General features: G+C 40.8%; 1 protein-coding gene across 3 annotated transcripts in view; it reads right to left on the reverse strand.

Moving 5' to 3' along the window:
• The window catches only part of HDAC4 (histone deacetylase 4), a 2,586,716-nt gene that overhangs the window by 2,210,771 nt on the left and 352,712 nt on the right, over nucleotides 1-23,233 (reverse strand). For all 3 annotated transcript variants that reach the window (XM_069616020.1, XM_069616021.1, XM_069616018.1), the window contains exon 2: nucleotides 14,685-14,779. The gene's annotated coding sequence lies outside the window, so the exon portion shown is untranslated. The remainder of the gene's footprint in view (nucleotides 1-14,684; nucleotides 14,780-23,233) is intronic.

Genomic DNA, 23,233 nt, shown 5'->3' on the forward strand with positions numbered 1-23,233 from the left:
CTGCATCAGAGACTCATGGGCGCCTTCCACAATCAGGAGCTATGGTGCAGCTTGGAAGCGTTGGTCCTCAATCTGCACAAGTCTCAGTGTTGATCTCGTTTCAGCCACTCTAGTACACATGCTGAATTTCTTAGGCCAAAGATTTGAGGAGTGCTGTGCTTACAGGACGATAGGGGTCTACAGGTCGGCGATATCAGCAGGCCATGACAAAGTAGACGGACACCTGATAGGAGAACACCCAGCCGTTCTCTGGCTTTTGAAAGGAATAAAGATACGTAAGCCCCCCAAGCCCAAGTATTCAGAGCTTTGGGATGTGCGAGTAGTATTTCAACTATTCCTATCCTGGCTGGAAAACAGAGAACTATCTCGATCACAATTGTCGGGGAAGTTGGCCAAGCTCTTGTCTCATAGCTTGCAGAAGGGTGTCAGATGTAAAAGCATTGGAAGTAGACAAAGATATTTTACCCAGAAGGGGTAGCCTTTAATGTAGCAAACAGGACGAAATCAGACTCCACCGTTACTTCATATCCATACTTTCCAGAGAGTACTAAACTATGCGTAGCCCAATGTATTAAGGATTATGAGGCAGCCACAGCTGAATTGAGACCTAGAGCAGTTACACAACTGTTAATTGCGCATAGGAAACCTTTCCATGCAGTAGTAACAGCCACCATTGCTGGGTGGGTTAGAGAAGTTATGCACTGGGCAGGAGTTGATCTATCTCAATTTGGCGCACACTCAGCACGAGGAGCTATGGCCTCTACAGCATTCGCAGCAGGCATTTCCTTGCAAGATATTAAGAGATGTGCTGACTGGTCTAACGAATGCACATTCAAGACTTTTTATTTGAAGCCTGTTTCGCAGATAGCGAATAGAGTGATTAATAGCTTTGAACAAGCATACCGCTCGCCTCCTGTCTCGCCAGAGAATGAAGATTGTCCATGCCTAAAGCGGAGGCCAGTCTTGATTCTATTAAAGACACAGAGGCGAGCATTATATCCCGCCCTATTGGGTCATGAACATGCAATGTCTATTTGTGTAAGTAAATATGAAATGAGACAAGTATTTGTGTAAATATGTGGTTGGATAAGAGCATGTAAATGACAGACCCACCCTCATGATACGTTTTCTCTTCCCTTTAGAAGAGGACCAGAAAGCGATCCGAGTATATTCTAAAGGACGTGGGAGTGTAAACTCAAGGAAGGAGGGTTCTTCGCCTTCAGAGCCGAAGTTACGGCAAAGTTGATCTATGGGAATTCAGGTTGACTGTTGATTAGTTCACTTATATTGGTTGACGATCAAAGAAAGAGGAGTGGGACTAAAGAGAGGACACGGTTATACATATGGTCAGAGCCTAATTGGAGGAAAGGAGATAGCCAGAACTACATAAACCCAGAGGAGCATGGGGATTTGTAGTTTTAAGAGACGTTTATTGCATTTTAAAAACTTTACTATCCCTATTTTGTCTTTGACCCCCAGATCACCTGGGAGAAAACAAAAACATGTTATCAAAGTTTTGTAAAGAAAATAAAAGTGTTTAAGTTGAATTGCTGTGGGTACAGTAATAAAGAAGAAAAGCATAATGCTCGTCTCCTTGTCTTTAACAGACTCAAGACTAGCCTGCACTTTATGCGTGGACAATCTTCATTGTCGTTGAATCACTAGATTACGTTCTTCAGAGACTTCTCTAGAAGTGGGCCTAATCATTACCCAAGACTGATAGGATTATGTTCCCTTGCTCGTTGCTTAAGTATCTGATGCCCAAGTCACAGGTGCTGCTCCATGTACCGTAGCTCTGGCTTGGGCAGAGGAACTCCTCTTAAGACAAAAAAGGCAGGAGACCATGTTGGGCTAGCAGAAGATACATTTAAAGAAAACCTTTCCTTGATCTCTTGGAATAGAACTGGCTTACACTTGAAGATAGAGTATCCAGACTGGCATCTATTCATTGGTGATCACAATGTAATTCTCCTTCAGGAGACATGGGCAATTGAACCTGCCCATCTTGATGGTTTCAGTACTTTTGGTACACCTACAAATTCCTGCCAAAGAGGACGCCACAGGGGTGGCTTGATGAACTTTGTCTCATAATCTCTTGGGGCAACAGTAGGCTTTTAATGTTTAAAATAACATTACCAGGGATAGTACAAATGACAAAACTCTTGTTAACTTGAATGAACTTTGCTCTGATGAGCTTTTGTCTGGGAGTCAAAAAGCAAAAGAGCAGCATTTTTTTATTTCTACCAGGAGATTCGATTGTCCATATAGGTAATAGGGACGGACAGGGCAATTAGGATAAGACGAGTCACTAATTTAGGGTAACCCACCAGATGTCAAAGTCAAGTTTAAAAAATTCACAAGATAAAAAATTGATGGCATGATTAGAAATGTTTAATGTATGTACAATAAATGGTCGGACCAAGTCTGACACACAAGCTAGCAGTACCTTTGTTAGAATTTGTTCTGCCCAAAATGATTACATGACGAACAGACATGAAGATTGCAGAATTATTTAGGCTAATTATAGAAATACCATTGCTAGAGTCAAGCAAAGGGCATTAAAGAAGTTGTAGCACAAAATAAACAAGAGTTTTTCTGCAAATAAAACACCAGAGCTACTACTAGAGATCTCCAGTACATCTTTTAATAGCACTCCCGATGTATTGCAGGGATGACATCAGCTCTAACCAATGGGTTAATATTGGTTCTAAATGTAGTCTCTTCTGATTTGCTCACTGATGCATGTACACTTCTAGGAACTCTTACAGATGAAATATTAGTTGATAAAAAATGAATGCCTATATTACCGGAATAATAAATGCCTATATTACCGGATTACAATCCTTAAAATCACTAGTCCCCAGATGGGATACCTGGCAACCTTCCCAAAACGAATAAGGATCTGTTGGCTGATATATGTACAGTTCTAATAACCAGAATAGTACCTTCAACATGGCTCTTGGCCCCGAATACATATCAATTTAAAAAAGGGTGATCGTTCAAATCCAGCATGCTACAGATCAATCTCTCTGAGTGACATTTCTTGAAGGTTACTGGGGTAATTCATACATTCAAAACTAGAGTTATGGGTTGATGAAAATAAAATCTTGGCTGACCTGCAAGTGGGATCTAGTCCAACTCTTGAAACGGTCGACCAGTGTCTGAACTGTTCAATAATTACTAACAATTTGTGTGACCAAGGGAGGGACTCTGCCTGGCTTTCATGGATCTTGCATGGCATTTCATAATGTGGACAGCCATGTTTTATTGGTAACACTTGTTAAACTAGGGATTAAAGGAGACGCTTTTTTAGTCCAGTTGTTCACAGGAACTGTTGCATGTTACATATGGCAACGATGGCCATAGGACTGATGCATACCCATAAATCAAGATGTCAGTCAGGGATTTGCGGTGGCAGCCCTACCTTTAAATGTATATATGAAGGGACTAGTGCCACAACTCCTCTACATGACAACTGATGTGTCCAGAGTAAAATATAGGTTTGTACCCGGTCTATTTAGTGCTGATTGGTTGCACTCCATCCACATTGTTTCACCTGCTTTATGGATATACTGTCTTTATGACATCCCACAATACGATGACTAATAGTTAAATCTCAAGAAATTATATATCATGAGGGGAGGATCAAACCAAGGACCTTGGCTGTGAATCAAATTCTAGAAGGGAGTTATGAGGTCTGATTATATGGGAGTGGGATTCTTATTTAAAAATTGATGGAAGCCACAAACTGATCTGATCACTACCGGCTATTTTAAAGGATGCATTCAAAGTGGGTTTTCTTTCCTTGATTTCTACAGTAAGGAAAATGTAGTCTTTGGGTATGTCCGACCGGTTTACGGATTCTTGAGAATACAGCGTGCTGTGCTGGTGGATCCCAGGGGGCTTGTTGACATTAATTGTTGTTTTACATTCGGACACTAATGTTCAGCAGGTGAAATTAAATAATGAGGGACTCCTCTCAAAGAAAATCGAGACGGGTACAGAGTTGAGGCAGGGGAGCATTTTGGCCCTAGTCCTTTTAACCTGTATCGGTCTGATCTAGAGGAAACGCTCTCACCTGTGGTTTTTGCCCCGCCAAGAATTCTCCCGGTCTGAATGGTTGGGATGGCCTATGCAGATGATATCATGTTTGACTGCAGCAAATTGGGTTTGCAGACCTTAATCACTGCATTGGAAGTCTATTGTAAGAGCAATTATTTGGCCATCAACCATGGTAAAACGAAAATTGTGGATTTTACTCATTTTAAGAAACCTGTAAATGTACTCTTGGTTTTTAAATAAGCAAAAATTGCAAGTATCAGACAGTTTTACTTATATAAGGTTCCTGGTTTTTAATAAACCCTCGAAAGGGCAGGATCCGGGGCTATTCGAAAAAGAAGGCAGAGTCCCTTGGTTCACAGATGCGTTGGAGTAACAGGAAATAAGGGACATTGTCAGTCAAATCTATGGTACTTTTCTATGTGGGTATAGTGGTCCCTAAGTTGCTATATGGTGTGATGTGTATTGCAAGATGGGTGCATGAGAAATTGGACCATCTGGAAGCAATAGTTTGGAGCAAAGCTTTGAATATTCCAAACAGTGTACCAGTTCATTCTTTAAGATAAGAATTGGGTTTAATTTCTCTCAGAGCAAGGTTAGACGAACTATCGACATTATTGAGGATGTTATTGGATTCGATAAACAATTCTTTATATGAGGACATGGGCTCTCTGTTGAGAATAAGATCTAATAGAACCCTGATCCAATTGAGAAATTGGGCAATCTATTGGAAGACATCCGAACTAAATTGTTGTTGATTAAAAAAGCCCTGTATGTCGTAGATTGGAGTGAAACTATAGAGAAGGCCCATAACTATTCCTCGATGGAACAACTTGTATATGAATACAAAAAAGTGAGAATTTTAAAGAAATATCCAAGTTTGTTCCCCAACAAAAAAGGGGTGAGATTTATTTAAGTGTAGGTTTTGTAATGAATTTAATAGTGTGGAAACATTGAAGCACCTTGTGGTCAACTGATCGAAGCTTCATTTTAAACTACTGTTCCATTTTAGACATCTTATTTAGAATGCTGTTTTTATAGATTGTGATGTTCTCTGATCTTATTTATTGTGTGGTGACCCAGATAATTTTCTTTTCACTTTTAAACATTTTGAATATCAAATTAAGTGGAAATGGTTTTTGAATATCTTTGTATGATGAATCCCAGGGATGGTGGGTATTACTTGGAGGTTAAATCTTTTTATCGGTGTCTATTGATTGAAAGCACTTTGTTTTTCCTTCTCTTTTTTGAATGACGAATTTGTTTCTGTTCCCCGTTTTCTTTTATTTGGGATGTAACATTGTAAAGGTATATAATGTACCACAAACAATACAAAAGAAATTGAGAATACAGTCCAAATAACTGCCTCAAGAAGGTGAAAGTTCAAAAATGCCATGGCTATTCCATATACCACAAATCATACAGTGGTTTGTCTACCATTTTCATATAGTAGTGGTGAAGCGGGCAATTTAGCCTACGTGTCTAATGGCAAGTTAACATTTAACGCTAATGCAATTCAACCTGTTAGGGGTAGGCACCTAATCACCTTAACCAGTGATAAAGTGGGCCCCCACTTAAGGAGCGAGTGAACAGTGGTACGTAAAGCAAGTTTACTGTACTATCGTCCGGGCAGGAGCTTGATGGCACTGTAGGGCTAGACTAACCCAAGTCTCATCGAACCACATAAGTTGACACACAATATACATTTTTGCAACAGCTAAAACACTGCCATATATTTTATTACAATCCACCCCACTTGTGATTGGACAAGACCTCGACAAAGATATTCAATTTTCTCCAATTCTTCCATTCTCATTGGTCATTTATTATCTTAACTACCATCTTCAGATCATATTCATAGCGCACCTCTTCTTGGGATTCATCAGTGGTAGGTCATGACATCATGACATAATAAAACATTCACATACAAACATAATTCATTACGAGTAACAACTGGCCTGATCCCTTTACCCGTAAACATAATTACACATGGTTCACATGGATACTTTGAGCAACATGAGGACACGCTGAGTAAACCGGTTCTCTTTGAACTGGTGAAAGCCATCCCATCCGCCCCGGCTTACTGCTGCCATTGAAACAGTCTAATCTAAAAGACTACCATTTCGACACGCACAGCACATCTGGGAATACAATTGAAATGCATAGGTATCGATTACTTTAGCCTCGAGCATTGCTTCACCCCATGTTTTATTGTTGGTCAAAACAAATGGCCAGATCCCTCTGCAAGACTTCAATGCATTGAAAGAGATTACATCTGTTCCCTGTGAAACTACCATGCCATTAACATTGTCCTGCTTAACAGCTGACCATCTGCTTAGTTATTCATTGTTCCCTTCCCAGCTCTCAATCCTGCAGAACTAGAGGTTTCCTGCCACCTGAAATTAATTGCACTAACTGCTGGCTGGAAAGTCTGAATTAATTCATAAAAAGCCCACTACATGCAGATTTATAAACTCCCTTTGTATGTTCCTCAGTGTGCAAGCATGTTTAATAAATATCATCTCTCCTTTACCGTGGGTTCCTCGAAACAGGACCCTTCTTCGCATGTTTATTAAATACACTCCCTGTCTCTCAGTTTCTATGTGTGAATTGTGTTTATATTTCCATTGGCGATTTTAGCATTTTATCTTGCTACGCGCGTCATGCAAATCTGATATGCATCGACTTTAAACAAAAAATAGCATATCCCATTCACATTTATCTACACTGAATACATATAGAAAAATTGCAACATCGCGCCCAGTTTGCCACACCTCCAGTCACAAATATGGCGGGCACAAAATTAACCCCTCTTTATCGCTGGGACCTTTCCTGACCACCCCCAACAAACCTGTTGCCTGTATTGGCTATTAAAGCAAAGTGATACATATCTAGACCATAGTGGTCATAAAAGCAAGGGATGGCCTGCAAACACTTTCGCTTCCTCATGTGTCCACTAGTAGAAACAGCCCACATGGTTATACGCTTGTTTACAGGAGCATGAAACATGTGTCTTTTTCTGAACAGTGTTATGCTTTTATGGTTCTACATGCACCCAACAGGATTGCAAACAATCCAACTAACTGATTCTTTGCCACTCGTTCACTTTCATACCTGTACAAATCCTGCATGTTGTTTCACTTTTCATCTCTTTTACTCTTTATCTGGCTACGCTGCTCTTTGATTATTTCACAGACCAATGTCTAGATACCACTCTCTGGGCAAGCCTTGGCACTGTACAATCACGACAGTAGGGACTGGCACAGAATTAAAAACTTATACCATAGCATCGATGCAGCACTCTCAAGTCAAACCAATGACAGCTCTGCACAATATTGCAACCAGGTGTTATGGGTAGACAGCCACGTCTCAGACAGTTGCATATCTGCCTCTGCACCTATTTCTAGCCCCTTGTGCCCCCTGGGCTAGGAAACGAAGCTCACTGCACCTAAGTTCGAGTTAGCAAAAACACAAGGTTTTTGCCGTTCAAAGATGGCCGCCGCCGCTTTTTGTGTTTGAAAACAAACTTCTCTGAAGCCATCTGAAGCCAAACTGCCCTGTGATTGGCTGCCCCTGGCCTCTTAGCCTATCGGGGAGCACCGGAAGACGTAAGTCGGCCCCCGTCGAAGGCAACGGAAAAAGGCTCCTCCTGACTGAGCCTGACCACGCTTGGACGTGCTCGAGTGCTCCATTACATCAGCGTATAAGATTCGCCTTAACTAAGGTGAGACTCCTAGCTCCCCTTTGCGAGTTACCTGCTGATCATTACACTTGCCCTCTTCTGCCCATTACGAAATTCACTGCGCGCCCTTGCGTCCCTCCCCCGACATCAGCCTCCTCACTATCAGCTGCTAGATGTTTGCGCCCGCATATTCAACAAGACATTCGAGCTCCCGGGATCTATCGCCTTACTTGTCCACCATAGCTGCGAGTAAGACCTCTGCAGCACGGAGCCTGTGACCAGGTCTCAGCTATCGCCCGACCCACTGCTCCTCCTCCACTGCGACGTTAGAAAGCCTCGAACACTACCGCTCACTACATGTGGCCCGCGGCTGAACAATTGAACATTCTCAAAGTCGCAACTTGCCCTGCAATTTTAAAGAACGTATCTTCTTGGCAATCTGTTCCGCCTTTAACCATATCCCCCACAATGTCTGCGCTAATGTACCTCAATGTTTTCCTGACCTAATGGCCTTGTAATTGCCTGTGGCCGCGTTACCTTGCCTGATTAACTGCTTTGAATCTGCTCTTGCATGAGGCCAGCGCCTCCCAATGTCTCCCTGCCCTAATCTGATTTATGGCGACTTGTATTTGTACTGAATGTCTATACATCTATTTATTTGCACATCTTGAATGAGGCCAGCGCCTATCTACGTTTGCTTGCTTAACTGGCCCTGCAACTGCCTATGCCCTACACAGATTGCATGTCTTACCATTTTGTCTGGAAACCTTTTAACACGAGGCTAGCGTTTTCATGGACATTGAATGATTTGCCTACCCAAACCTGATCTGATCTTTGGTGGCTCGAACTCGCATTGATTGCATACCTACATATTGATTGTGTATGTTTGCCACCCTACTGGCCTTGCAACTGCCTGTGCCCGTATTGATTTGTTGTATTAACTGCTTGCATTGCATAGTTAGCACGAGGGTAGCGCCTCTCCATGCCTGCATGCCCTAACTGGCCTTGCAACTGCCTATGCCCTGCACTGATTGCATGTCTTACCTTTTGTCTGGTAACCATTCTTTAGTACGAGGCCAGTGCTCTCAAGGACACTGAATGATCTGCTTGCCTCAACCTGATCTTTGGTGGCTTTGCCCGCATTAATAGCGCACTTACCTATTGATTGATTGTGCCAACTACCACTATTCTCTAAATTCCAAGAAAGTTTTCTGCCACCACTATCTAGCATGCTCTCCCTAGCCTCCAGCCAGACTGCCTACATCATAGTCATTATAAAAAGCATTACGTTATACACCATGTTACTACACTCACCCACACTAACACATACCTCTAACCTTTACAAAACTATAACCACCAGACCATTCTTAAACATGAATGATACTCCATCCCCATTACTAAGCAATCCTTGCCCAACTACAGCTAAGAACTTACGACTTAGAGCTAGATTAGCCAAAATTTATGAGCCTCCCATCAGATCCATTCCTACTAAAACAGACCTAAGGACTATGACAACCCGGCCTGGCCAAACCAACTTAAACTCGAACCCAACTCGCAAATCTGACCCTATGCCTTTAAATAATCCAGTCAAGTATGGCAAACCTAAAAACGACAAAAGTCCACCATTTTACTACTACAACTACCTTGAATCCTCAGATCAAGGGAGCTCTAATCAATTCCAGATCTCTAGTAGCACACGCTACAGAAATTGCTGACCTGATCCTAAGAGAGGACTTTGACTTCCTTGCCATCACAGAGACATGGCTTCATCCTGCAGCAGGCCCTATGCTTATGCTAGCAGTCCTGGATGGCTACTCCATATTGAGACAAGACAGATTAAAATTTAGAGGAGGAGGTATCGCTATTATCTACAAATGCAGCCTCTCCATGAGATTAGCCACTCCTATTAATGTCCTCATGTGAACAGCTACCTGTTAAAGTTCCACTCACCAATGCCCAAACCCTTAATATCCACCTAATCTACCGCCCCCCCCAACCACCTCCCGGAACATTCGAGGAAGACATTAACACCATTTTGTCCAGCAACCTCAAAAGCTCCACACAAGTACTTCTACTTGGGGACCTCAATATGGGTTTTAATGACCCTTCAGACCTGCTCGCCCTCACCACACTCAACACCCTCTCAGAAATAGGCTTCACCCAAATAAGTAATGCACCTACCCATGATAAAGGTAGAATACTTGACTGGGTGGCAGACTACAACTGTCAAGCCAAAATCCTCTCCATCTCACCACTAGCTTGGACTGACCACCACCTTGTGTCATTCATGCTTTCTACTAATAGACCCCCACCCCCGCCAGCGATCAGGGCTCCACCCACGCTAACAAGAAATTAAGAGTATTATTGTGGAGAGACTTATCCCCGACCTTACTCCCTACCCTCAACTCGCTCCCAGACAACACAGATCCTGAGACCTTGGTCGAAGAATATAATAAAATTATGTCCACCTCCTTGGACTTGATTGCCCCCCTCAAACTTAGACCAAGTAAGCCTAAATCTCATCTGAATAAATGGTTTATGCCGTTCCTAAAAAACCTAAGGCAGCAAAAAAGAAACTGCGAGGCAGCCTGGAAAAAACTACCCTCAGCAGCCAACAAACTGAAACTCACTAAACTTTCAGCCCTCTATAAAAGAGAAATATGTCTAGCAAAACAAATCTAATTCGACACACGCATATCCCAAGCTAAATCCAATATGAAGGAATTATTCTCCATCCTCAAAGAAATAGTGACCCACATAGCACCACCCGACACTTGCATTAAAGATAAAAAATGGTGCTCAGAGATCCAAAATGCACAAGCCAACAAAATTTCCACATTACAAAATAAAATTTCCAGTAAAAGAACCTCCTTAAACGACGCTCCCCCATCTCAAATAACAGAGTATTACAGCTAATGAATCCACACGATTCAACTTCACCAAAGTCTCCATTCTTGAAGTGGAAAGAATAATTTTGTCACTGAAACCGCCTAACTGTCAGGGCGATCTGTGGCCCGCGCAGCTTATCAAGGATGCTGCCCGAGACCTCTCCCCTTCATTACAAAGCTTATCAATGCATCCTTCTCCACCGGTACATCCCCACCAATCTCAAACAATCTTGGGTACTTCCACTCTTAAAAAAAAAAAACACTCTCGACCCATCCACGCCGACCAACTATAGACCAATCACGACAGTACCTTTTCTCCTAAAAATTCTGGATAAATGTTTTATGGATTATGTACAAATCCAGAAACACGTGGAAGTACACCGTCTATTAGGAGCCAGACAATCAGGCTTCCGCCCCCAACACGGAACCGAGACTGCACTCATCGACCTTAAGACCCATGTTGATGAGCTTAGAGTCAACGGCAAAGCCGCTCTACTCCTCCTCCTCCTCCTAGACCTTTCGGCTGCATTCGACCAGGTCGACTATACTATCCTATGCAACCACCTTAACACAGCCGCTCACTTTTCTGATGAAGCAATTACCTGGATTAGATCCTTCCTAAATGGTAGAAGCATGAGGGTCTTTTCGCCCACAGCAGCTACCGACCCCATACCAATCACCTTTGGCGTGCCTCAGGGTTCTTGTGTCTCACCCACATTGTACAACATTTTTACCAAGCCCCTTTTCGATGATCTGGATAATCTCGGTATCACCTACACTAATTATGCAGATGATACCCAGATCCTCCTCCCACTTTCTGGGGATTATGAAACGGATTTGGCCTTGATGAATAGAGTGTATACATCATCATCCAGGCATGGATGGCCACACATGGACTATGCCCGAATGATGATAAAACCAAACTCATCACCCTGGGCACTACCTCTAGCCTAAAAAAACTAGGACCTGACTATTCCTCTTTCACAATCGATGGCAACAGCATCAAAGTAGGACAAGCGGTAAAAGCGTTGGGCTTTTAGCTACACTCAAACCTCTCATTTACCCAACAGGTTAATTCTTTAGCATCCTCCACGGCCTACATGTGCAAATTGATCCGCACAGCTAAGCCATTTCTCTCAGATACTAGTTACACGACCTTGGCCAGAGCCCTTATCTTGTCTCGCCTGGACTACTGCAACGCCCTCCACCTAGGGTCCACCAAAGCCACTACTAGAAAAATCCAAACTCTACAAAATAATGCCCTTAGAGCGGCATTAGGCATCTCTAGAAGAGACCACATCTCAGAGTAGCCGACAGAACAACTGGCTCCCAATCAATGACAAAATTCTCTTAAAAACTTTGTCACTTACTCACAAATCTCTTAACCACGCTGCGCCCATCTACTTGGTCGACAGATTCCACAGAACAGCCTACAAAGACTGCCCATCTATCTCCAATTTCAATCGTTCCACAATCGGTGGCAACAGCTTCCCGGTGAAAGCAGCCAAACTATGGAACTCCCTACCTCCCACACTGAGAACTGACCTCCCCTACGAAAACTTCAGGACCAACACCATTCTGTGGCTGAAAGTGAATGATCACTAAATGCAATAAGCAGCTAGATTTCACTGTGAGGAGTACCGCCCCTCCACCCAATTGTACATTTGCACACACTCACCCTACTATCACCCACACATATATATATTGCTTATGTAAGCAAGCCGTATGCATCATTTATATTTTTGCTTTTGTACTATCCGTCTGCAATAGGATTTATTCTGTATATACCCTGTATTTAATACGTGTAAGTAAATAATTACACTGTTGTAACCAAGCTTCGCATATACATATAACTGCTGCGCCCTGGTACCCTAGGGTATGTTCACGCATTATAAATAATAAAACAATCTAAAGGCTTGGTTGCTGGGGCATTTTTGTATACACAATTGAGGTGATGGTGGACCACTCTCACCCTGCCCCCCTTAACTTCCGTTCTGTTCCCACATCTATTTAGTTTGTGAATTATTTTGAAAATCAATCCACCAGCTGCAATGCTTTTACTTTGTTGTGAAAGCACAGGGATGTAAAAGCCTATTGTAATGACCTCTCATATCGGACATAATGCTACAGTACTCATCAATGCAAAAGCCATCATCATTTTCCTGTAATATATTTATAATGGACACAATCTTGTTTTGTTTCTACAATGTAATACACAGTACATCACAAGACTCACACCTGTATGCCACTTCGCAAATATATGAATGGGGTACACACTTTTAAATAGCATTTTCACTTAATATAATGCTGCTTACACACAGCAAATAAGGTTGCTTTTCATAGGATTATGCTTGACTAGGCAAATGGTAGAAATAAGCTTACTTCATTTTGTCAGGATCTAAAAAGACGTGAAGTTGCTTTTTTGGAGTTGGCTAACAGCTAATCCCAATTCATCCCCCGGGGGGTCCTTAAAGGGAAGGTGCATTCCCACATAAGGTAACTAAGAATAACCAAGGTACATTATCCATTGAGAAAATAATATCTAGGGACCATGATTTATTAGTGTACTAAGAAATTGTCAATTGTTAGTAAGGTGCCATAATCCTAGCAAGATGGCATAGTCTGTAGAGAGTTGATATCAGACCAGAAATGTAATATCATAGTAATTAGTGTCATGAAGCATTATCGGTTTCCAACAATATGGGATTGCAATTAGAATGGAAAAACATGCCGTTCTTTTGCTTGAATGTTTTGATAATTTGTATGGTGTTTTATGCCTCATTCCATGTGTATTTTCCAGTAGTGATCTAGATTTCTCACTGCCAATCTGATGGTTTCACTTGATGCATATTTCTGCTTGTTGTTAACTTCCTTTTAACATTCATATTTCCCTATAGTGGTACTTCTTTTCTCCTACTTTGTTGAATAGATGGACCATCATTATCTTTTTGTCCGGAAGTTTCCAATGTTCTTTGATATGAAATGCCCGTTGCTGAAACCTTCTGTTCTCTTAGGAATACTTAGAGTTAACTATGGGTACTTCCCACCTTGTTTGATAACGGAGGCCTGTCTCATGAAGGGAAGAAACAATATAATCTGAGACAAACAAAAGGAGACAAGCTACCCCTCCCTTTTCCACGCTATTAATAACCTAGAGCTATGTTTGGTGCTATGGCTAAATAAATCCACTGCACATTAATCAGAAATCTGTTAATAATTCAAGAATTTTTCTAAAAACAATTCATATCACAATCAACAATGATGGGTACCGTCTCTGTATCAGTTTTCATGGACGTCCAAAACCACATTTAAAAAATGTTTATCACACTGTGGGGTTAGTATCAAATTTGATCAATATGTCCTTGTTTTATACCACAACACAAGCTATTCCAGTGAATTCACAAGCTAGAACACCAAGACACATGTTACACCTTTCATGTATTACAACAAGGTTGTGCAGGAAAAATGTCTGGATGAATCCACTCGCTTTGAATATTAATCAAGTTTCATATCTTTATACAGAGAGGTGATACATTATGGGAATGACCAAATCGAACAGATAGGACAACTGACTCAGATCCTTTTAGTCAGGCTTTTGGTCGACAAATTGCGGTACGGCCCCTAGCATGAGATATTCCTGTCCTGGACATTCTCATCTGATCTCAAGAGACAGGGTCTTCATCAGGACATAACATTTCTTCTAGTACGTGTGGTTTATTGACGGGTTAAAAGAAACCCCTTTTTCACTGTGTTCAAAGATGCGAAAGACATAAAACACCAAATAACCTATTAAAAACCAGATTCTGGTTTACTTGTTCCAAATCCAAGTACCCAAAATAAGAGCATAGCTCAACACCAATGTCTTTATTGTTCCAGTGTGTTTGGGGCAACGTCTTTTAAATTCTTCTATTTTTTTTCCCCCCGGTTGAGTCAAACCCAGCTTTCATTGTTTTTTTCCCCCTTAAAACACACAAAATTGCTAGAGCAATATATAATTTTATTGTTTAATTAAGCCCAATGTACCAAAAATGAGGAAAGTTAAAAGTAATAATTACCTTCTCTATTTTATTTCCCAAAGCAATTTGGATGTATTTAAACAAAAGAGTCAGTTTCCTTCTTCTCTTTGTTTTCTTCTTTTTTATTCAGCATCCTGTCAAAAAAAAGTTTGCCAAATATACACTTTAGTCCCACGGTTAAGCCTTCACAGACATGTTCAATAATGTGAATCTGTCGGGGCATATTAATGCGATAATATTATCTATCACAACTAAGTGCAGAACATCTATTCTTTGTTTGTAAAGACTATTCAGTGCTTTCTGATTATTGTTTATGGATTTGTTTGTTGGTTTATTGATTTAATATGGCACGCAAAACCCAGAGGTAACAGGGCGCAACAGGGAACAGGAAGATAAGATTACATAAAAGCTTAGTTGCAAGATAAGGCACAATTGAGTATAAAGCAGAGCATTACATTTCGTAGAGTCTGGTAAAAGGACATATATACATATATACTTTACAGTAAATTACATTTCGGCAGGTCAGTTAAGGAATGTACATAAATACAGTCAGGTGTTATAATCTTATACAAAACCAGGTGTTAAGGCAAATATGCTAATGAAAATGAGGCAAGGTCTCAAAAAACAGACCTTCGATGTGTTTGCTCTTTATCTGCATTGCAAGCGCCATAAATATCTGTTAGAATATCTTCTGGAAAACCTAGTCTTTTGTTTTTTTGAAAGTTTTTTGAAAAAAAGGCAAAGTGGTCGCCACAGTGTGCAGAGATACAATTGTATGCACAGGCTCGATGTTAAGCCATATAAAGGCCATGTACTTACGGTTTTGTATGTCCCCAAAACAATGCCTTCGAGTTCCCTTGTCGGACAACGCAAGACAGTGGCAGCGCCAGTACAAGCAGTGTCACTGTATGTCTTTGCCTGTCAAACCCCTTACTTTGAAAAAGCAAGACTGATTTACTGCTGCGCCCACCATCTTGGAACGAATCATGAAGTGTCTGCTGTTCTATACTACTACTGCATGCTGATGTGTATGTTTAAGTTTGTTCGTACACCCTTCGTTATAATGTCTATTCTACTACTTTAGAGTCAGTTCAAAAGCATTTCTACTGAAAAAAATGTATATGTCCAAAAGAAAGACATCAAAATTCCAGTTGCCTCTGTTGGTGAAGACAAAAGATTCTTATATCTTTAATTGTACTCGACATACCCTTGTATATTCTTTATACTTCTCCCAGCTGAGATAACAAAATGGCTCTGATGCGAGTACAATTGAACTTAATTACCCTTGAATACTTGAAACGAATAACGGTTTATAGCCCGATATTGAAGCTAAAAATGCTTCGTGTACGAGAGCTTTGTGTTTTCTGAAGAAAGGGGGGTATTATAGTCGATATGGAACCACAATTCTGTTTTCTTTTTACTATGCGTATATGTATCCCTACTTTATAGAGATACTCTTGGCAAAAACAGAAACCCTGGAGCCACAAATAGAGCCAAGACACTACTCTGGATTGGTAATTCAAAGGATATTTCTATAAATTCAGATGATATTTTTGGGGCTCACTATACCAAATAGGTCCTTGATTTAGATGTGCTTAGCGCATAAACAAGCTCCACTCAATCGTTGTGTTCAGACCTTTGTTTACAGAATCTAGTCTGTAAATCCATTTTTGTTCAGCTTTTCTTAGAATTAAGTCACAATCACCTCCTCTCAGAAGTTCTTTTATGGTCTGGATAATAAACCAAAACATATCGGTAGACCTAGGTTTCTTTCTGTAAAATGTGTGACCATTTGTTTTTCGGGAACTTAATTCTTCAGACAAGAGCAGTGTTCGCATATCCACTGTCTAATCTCACGTTTAGGTTTTCCGACGTAGATTAAACCACATGGGCATTTTATACCATAAATTGTCAATTTCTTCACACAGTTAGTGAAATATTGGAATGTCCACTTTAAACCATATAGATCAATCTCTTATGTCTTGTCAAGTTACAAACTGAGCATCAACCACATCTAAAATGGCCAATGACTGGGGGCAGCGACTAAAGGGTAGATTGAGTCAATTCTTGTACTTTTATTTTGTTCATATGTACGTACCAACATATCTTTTAGATTGTGTGGTTGCTTGAACGCAAATCTTGGCCTTTCTGGATGGAAATCAGATGTTCTTACTGTGTTCCAACTGTGTACAATCGTTCTAAGGGCATGGCTAATGGGACTAAATGATGTAATACAAGTTATTTTGTCCACTGATGTTTTCTGTTTAGTCAAATATTTCTGTCGGCATTCTGTGCTCTTTTACTAGCAGTGCGGATTACCCGACTTGGGTATCCACGTTCTTTCAATATTACTGTAAGTTGTTTACTGTGCTGGTCGAAGTCAGATATATTAGTACAATATCTGCGTATTCATAAGAACTGCCTGCAGGGCAAGTTCTCTTTCAAACTTAATGGATAAAAACTTCCCTACGCAAACAGCATGTCTTTGTTGGGTTTTCTGAACAGGGTTGGGTGCAATCCACCTTGTGCAGTTTTTTTAATTTCTCTAAATCCAGAAATGCCATAGATGTGCGATCATGTACCATAGTAAATTTAATGGACTGATCGTGATCATTAAGACAAGTAATAAAAGACGTCAAAGCTGCTTCAGAACCTCTCCACACCATGAACACATCATCAATATAGCAGTGCCAACATATCACGTGGTTGGTAAATGGGTTGTGGTCACTGTATATCGTCAACTGTTCCAGATGGTAGAAATTTGCTATATCTGGAGCAAAGGTAGCTCCCATGCTGGTCCCATGTTTTTGATTTTAGAACACACCTTCAAACAAAAAATTATTTTCCATCAGGGCAACTCTAATGCATTCTAATATGAAGTCTGCTGGAACTGCTTCTGCCAAGTTCATTTATTTAGATATATTTGCACTACTGCTGCACTACCCATCTGAAGAATGCTCATGTAGAGGACCTCTACATCCAATGTTACTAGAAGGTACTCTGTATGGATAGTCATGTCGGTTAAAATATGTATTATTGTAGTATTGTATTGGACAAATAATCTCTTCGTCCGTACAAATGGTCATAAATAGAAATAGTCGTATACCGATAAGGGTTCCAATATAGATCCTATATTAGACACGATGGGCCTTCCAGGTGGTGTAATCTCATTTATATGCACTTTGGGCAGACAGTAAAAAAGCTTTGAGGGATTCTCAGCGAGGTATTGACCAGGCAAGGGCCAATTAGAATGCTTGTTGCATTCTAGTGATGCAGACATTTGGGACTTGTGACTAGCCCTGGAAAATAAAATTGTGAGATCTGAACAGCCATCTCCCTGCGATGTGCCATACTACATGAGGTGTCAGACAGAAAAAGTAAGGTGGAAGAGCGAATATCATGCCTGGAAGGCACAATGGAGAGACAGAAGTTTCAAGTAACTGGGTTGCAGTGGACAGAGCAGAAAATGCATCTTAACTGCCATGACAGAACAACCTGAGAATCTTTGGCCTTCTTGCATGGATCAAAAGTGATTTGAGGAACTCTTCCTGGAGGACTGGTTCATCAAACGATATGGTCAGGTGGATCGAATATCTTTTCCATTGAAAGGGCACAGCAAGACCTCTATCAGGGGTGCCACACAGAGCGGTTGTAGCCAGGCCTCTGAATTATTGAGACAGCAACACAATCAAAAAGTAAGATGACGGGTCCAGGCTCAGCTCCAGGGTCCAAGGTCTTTGCATTTCTGAATCTCAAAAGGCAGCTCAGAAAGAGTCATCCTTTAAAGCAGTTACGAGTGAAGTTGGAGAAAGAATACCTGTTGAAATATATTCTGCTGTTCCCTGCTTGCTAAACTTCAAGTAATTCTGAAAAAAGGCGTTTCTTCGAAACTGTGGACGGGCTGGAAAGGAGGCAGAGTCAAGAACGATCAACTCTTCAACATAAGTGAACTACAGAACATTCCAAAAGCACGAACACTACTGAGTACTCAGAGGAAGACTGTGGGACCTCGCCTAGGGAGACACTGACAACGTGGTTGAAATACATCTGGGCCACACAGAGATCAGTTCAAGGAGGGAGAGAAGAGGTGGATCCCCAGGTCCCAAAAATCTGGACTGCTGCTGGACTATTTAGCTTTACAACAGGGCGCTCAGATGTATTGGCAAATATGTTACCGTCACGGGGATGACCAAGGATCGGGCTGCACCTGTTGGTTTCTAACGTTCTAGTTCAATTTTTAGATCAGGGAAGTTTGGTGCTCAGATGCTTTGTTTTAAGGGGACATATGGTGTGGTAATAGGTAGTTACCAAAACGGTGGGTCACATGTTTGAGACACCAAACTCTGGGTATTTCTGCTTATCCAACAGCAGAATCCCTATATGGCTGCTTCAGCAAACCCAATTCTTAGGCTCAGAATGTGCCTTCCTTGGACATTCCTTTTATACCAAGGTTTTTCATGCTGGGTTTACGAGAGGCTCCCGGGGTGTGTGCCATTTATAATACAGAGATCTCCCCAGTTGGTAGCAACAAGCTCTTACTCAGGGGTTTGGTGGGTCTACCAATTGATTTCACGAGATGGAGTACAGATCGGATTACCCTAATGAACAGCTATGCACTCACCTATGTCTAGGGAGCCTATGGATGAGATTAGCACCTCTGGTCATCTAGATTAGCATAGTGATCATGAGCAGTTGTAAAGGTTTAACACTTGTGGGAGGCCACTTCAATGATGTAATTTATTCCATGAAGGATAGAAACAGTCCTGTGGGTACATCCTCCCTACCTCCTACTCGACGCAGAGCATTGGCTAACTCTTTGAGGTTTGTTGACTATTGGTTCTACTGACCCTAGGGTAAGTTGTTACTCTTTTCATTCAGCAGCCATCGCTCACTTTCTTGATTGGATTACTTCTTCCTTCACAACTTCCAAGTCCGTATTGGGAGGTTTGCTATTGTGCAAGGAATAAATGAATTACAAAATCATCTCACGTAAACTGTCCCTTTGAATGATAAACTCCCCTCGTATGTCTGATCCAATTAACAATCATTAGTTAAACATTTTCCTCTGCTTCTTCAATCCCTTAATTTCTAGGAACTCCCACAATATAGAATGATTTCCCCATTACTTCCAAACTCATGGAGGCCATACATTTAATTCATAAGGTAAGTTCCACTGCCGATGCACTGTTTACCATCTTTAGTTTCAGATGGGTAAATAACACTCACTAGTGGTGTGAGACTCCCAACTGATTCCCTTGTTACATAACAGACGTGATACACAACCTACTACTTCATACTATTGAGGCTTCTAGGCAACCCACTGTGACTAATACTTTGGCACCTTCTTTAGTAGCCAGGGCGGAGCCTCATTTCAACAATTATCTATCTTGCAAAATTTAGAGAGCCATTGTGATAAATACTATCAACAGGGCCCTACTTATGTCCAAGCTGAAGGTTTTGCTTCAAAAATGTTGGGGTTGCAAAGTAATCCTGCAACCAATGGTACGTCTGAATAGATCCAAAGTCCTGTATATATTTAATCAGATCCCTCCCGTGAGATATATATATTTTTTTATTAAATGTTTTAGTTATTAGAGTTATAACTTTTACATTTGCCTTTAAGTTATTTACAGTGATCTGTGATAAATGCAAAAAAAAAAAAAATAACTCGTTTGTTTGTGTGCTTTCTGCTTTTATTTGTCGCATATCTCGTTCCAGTATTGTACGACTCGGAATATCAAGCACTTGTGGGTTCCTTCTAAAATGGTTTTCAATTGTTCTTCTCGCAAGTAGCTGAGATTTTCTTGTGGAATCATTGCTGCAAATGTTTCTCTTTCCTGATTCAATGATTCACATTCCACAAATATATGATAGGATGTTTCAATTTGCTTAATGCTTTTACAGTACCAACAGTATTTTTGATCTTTTGGAATTTGTTTTGTTTTCACTAATATTTTCCATCAGGGGTGTTGCTAGATCTGGAAAAGACCCGGGGCTACGCTAATGTCGGGACTGTCTAGACTCGGGGATAGCTAGCCTTTTGGTTGTAGCTCCTGAGATTCTATCAGGGTGTACAAACAAAAGAACAGGGGCTAAAGCACCCTGAGCCCCACCCCCCCTAACAATGCCTCTGTTTTCCGTGCTGGTATTAAGTTCAGCTGGAGTCTAAGGAATGTGTCTCTCGCTCTTCGGCAAGGGAAATACTTCTAATACTTTGGAAGTTGATTACATTTTCTACAATCGAGTAAGCAGCTAATTGAAAGTTGGTATTCTGCTTTTTCTTTCATGGTATTAATCCAGTCTGCTCGCCGATTTTCTTTTTTTAGCTTCCATTGGTCTACATATCAGTATTTCTTCTGTGATGTTGTTGCCTATCATCACTTTCTTACAAGCTTCTTTCCACGTATTTAATATTATGCTGTTAATCGTCTTGGGATGAGTTCGCAGGAGCCGCACAGCTGGAATGTCTTCTTCCGTCAATGTTTTTCTGTATAAGCGTTTTCCATGTAACGATGGAATGTAAAGATTGGAGTGCAAGATCAAATCTGATTATTTGAACTGGAAAGTAGGGAGGGAGTGATGATGCTTTCCTCCAGAATCTTCCTTCTAATGTTTTCCAGATGTTCCATGATAGATTGAGGAGAGTTTCACTTCCATATGTTATTATCGCAGTTACTTTTTGGCAATAGAATGTGGTCAAGGGCTTGCAGGAAAAGGTGCCATATTTCCTGTGCAGCATCACACCTTGCCGACCTAAGGAATCGATTTTTGTGATTGCACGTTCTTTCCATAAGCTTCCGTTGATTGTTTGATAAATCCACACTCTTAGATATTTTGTCGACATCAGTCTCGAGTTTTGTCTTGTGTAGAAAAATGTTTGGTTTTTGGTGGTCTCCCTTTGCTGTCTTTTTGTTAAAGGCATTCAATTCCAGATTAAAATTTAGGTCATTCTTTTTGGCATAGTCACATAGGGCATTGGCTCTTTTTTGCATGCTTATCAAAAAGCACTAGATCATCAGCGTACAAGATCCATTTTATGGATATTCCATTCAGAATTGGTGGATTGGCCATTAAAGAATTTTTATGTTCTTCAAAATCTTCTGGATATAAACTGAAAAGTGTTGCAGCCAGTGGACATCCTGGTTTTAGGCCACTCATTGTCTGCATAACTTTCGTTACAGCTCCTGTTTGTGATAACATGACTCGAACACTTGTTGATGAATACAAGGCTATTATGGGTTCTAGGATGTTCAATGGGTATTACCAAGCTCTTAATTTATCCCACAATCTTTGTTGTGTAATACTGTCGAATGCCATCTGGAAATCAATGAATGTTGCTAATGTCTTGGTCTTAGTTCTCATGGCTTCAAGCTTCAAAAGATTTAATACGAGGTGGTTAATGTACGTAAAGGTTTTTTTTCCTTGATACCTTGCAGTTGAGTATTTTTTGTAAAGAATGGATTTTCCACGCTGTTTTTGTGTTTTGTGATAAGTGCAGGATTTTGTTTATCAGATTGTTTTGTGGTGTGGCCAAAGGGAGCAAGGATGTATCGACGCCACCATATTCTACAAATCCTGGGCCTATGAAGAGCCCAGCTGTCATACACAGAACAGACCATAAATTACAACACAGGACCCCACATGGGGCAAGAAACCACCTTCATTAGCCTTGAAAAAGACCCACGGGTCGAAACACGCGTCAGCTGACCCCAATTGGGACCATGGGCCCACACCACAAAACCATCTGATAAATAAATTCTTGCACTTATCACAAAAAGCAAAAACTGTGTGGAAAATCCATGCTTTACAAAAATACTCTACTGCAAGGTATCCAGGAAAACCCCCCTTTTCAGTTAACAAATGGGGTGTGGGCCTCACCTCACAAATGTATCCTGTGATCTTGCACCAACAACAAAAGCATCACAATAAAGAACAGAGCTTAGCAAGGTCGGTTCCAAACCTAGGGCTCCAGTACAGGTTAATGTACATACCTACTCTCCTTACAAAGCCAGCTTGTCTTATATCAAATCATTGACTCTTAGCTATCCATTCAATTAGTCGAGCTTGTAATATTGTTGCAAATGGCTTTCCAAAGGGGATCTAGTGAAACTATCGGTCGATAGTTGATAGCTTGGATCCGTTCTCCTTTTTCATAAATCTGAATAATTAAGGCCGTTTTCCAAGTATTTGGTTGTTTTTTATGATAAGCTGGAATAGATGTTCACATACTTTTACCCATACTTCCGGGTTTTTCTGATTACTTAGGCCGTCAGGGCCAGGAGCTCTTGATGAATTGAGTTATAGAATTGACGCCAATATTTCTTCGTTAGACCATTCAAAGTTCCATAGCTGTTTTCCAAGTTCGACTTTTGTTATATTCGAACTTTCATTGCCTTATTTTTTTTTTCTTCATTTTTTTCCCCCGTAAGTTTTTGTAAAATGTTCAAGGCAGGCTGTCTGGCTTACATCTTCTGCAAGACGATCTTTATTTGAATGGTTATTATTTAGTAGGTTCCACACATTTCTGGCATTACGCCGATTTAAACTGGTCAACATGGTTTCCGCCTCAATTTGCATTCAAATGGCTT

The sequence above is a fragment of the Ambystoma mexicanum genome, chromosome 9, assembly GCF_040938575.1.
Source record: "Ambystoma mexicanum isolate Mex_15411 chromosome 9, UKY_AmexF1_1, whole genome shotgun sequence".
NCBI classification, from domain to species: Eukaryota; Metazoa; Chordata; class Amphibia; order Caudata; family Ambystomatidae; genus Ambystoma; species Ambystoma mexicanum.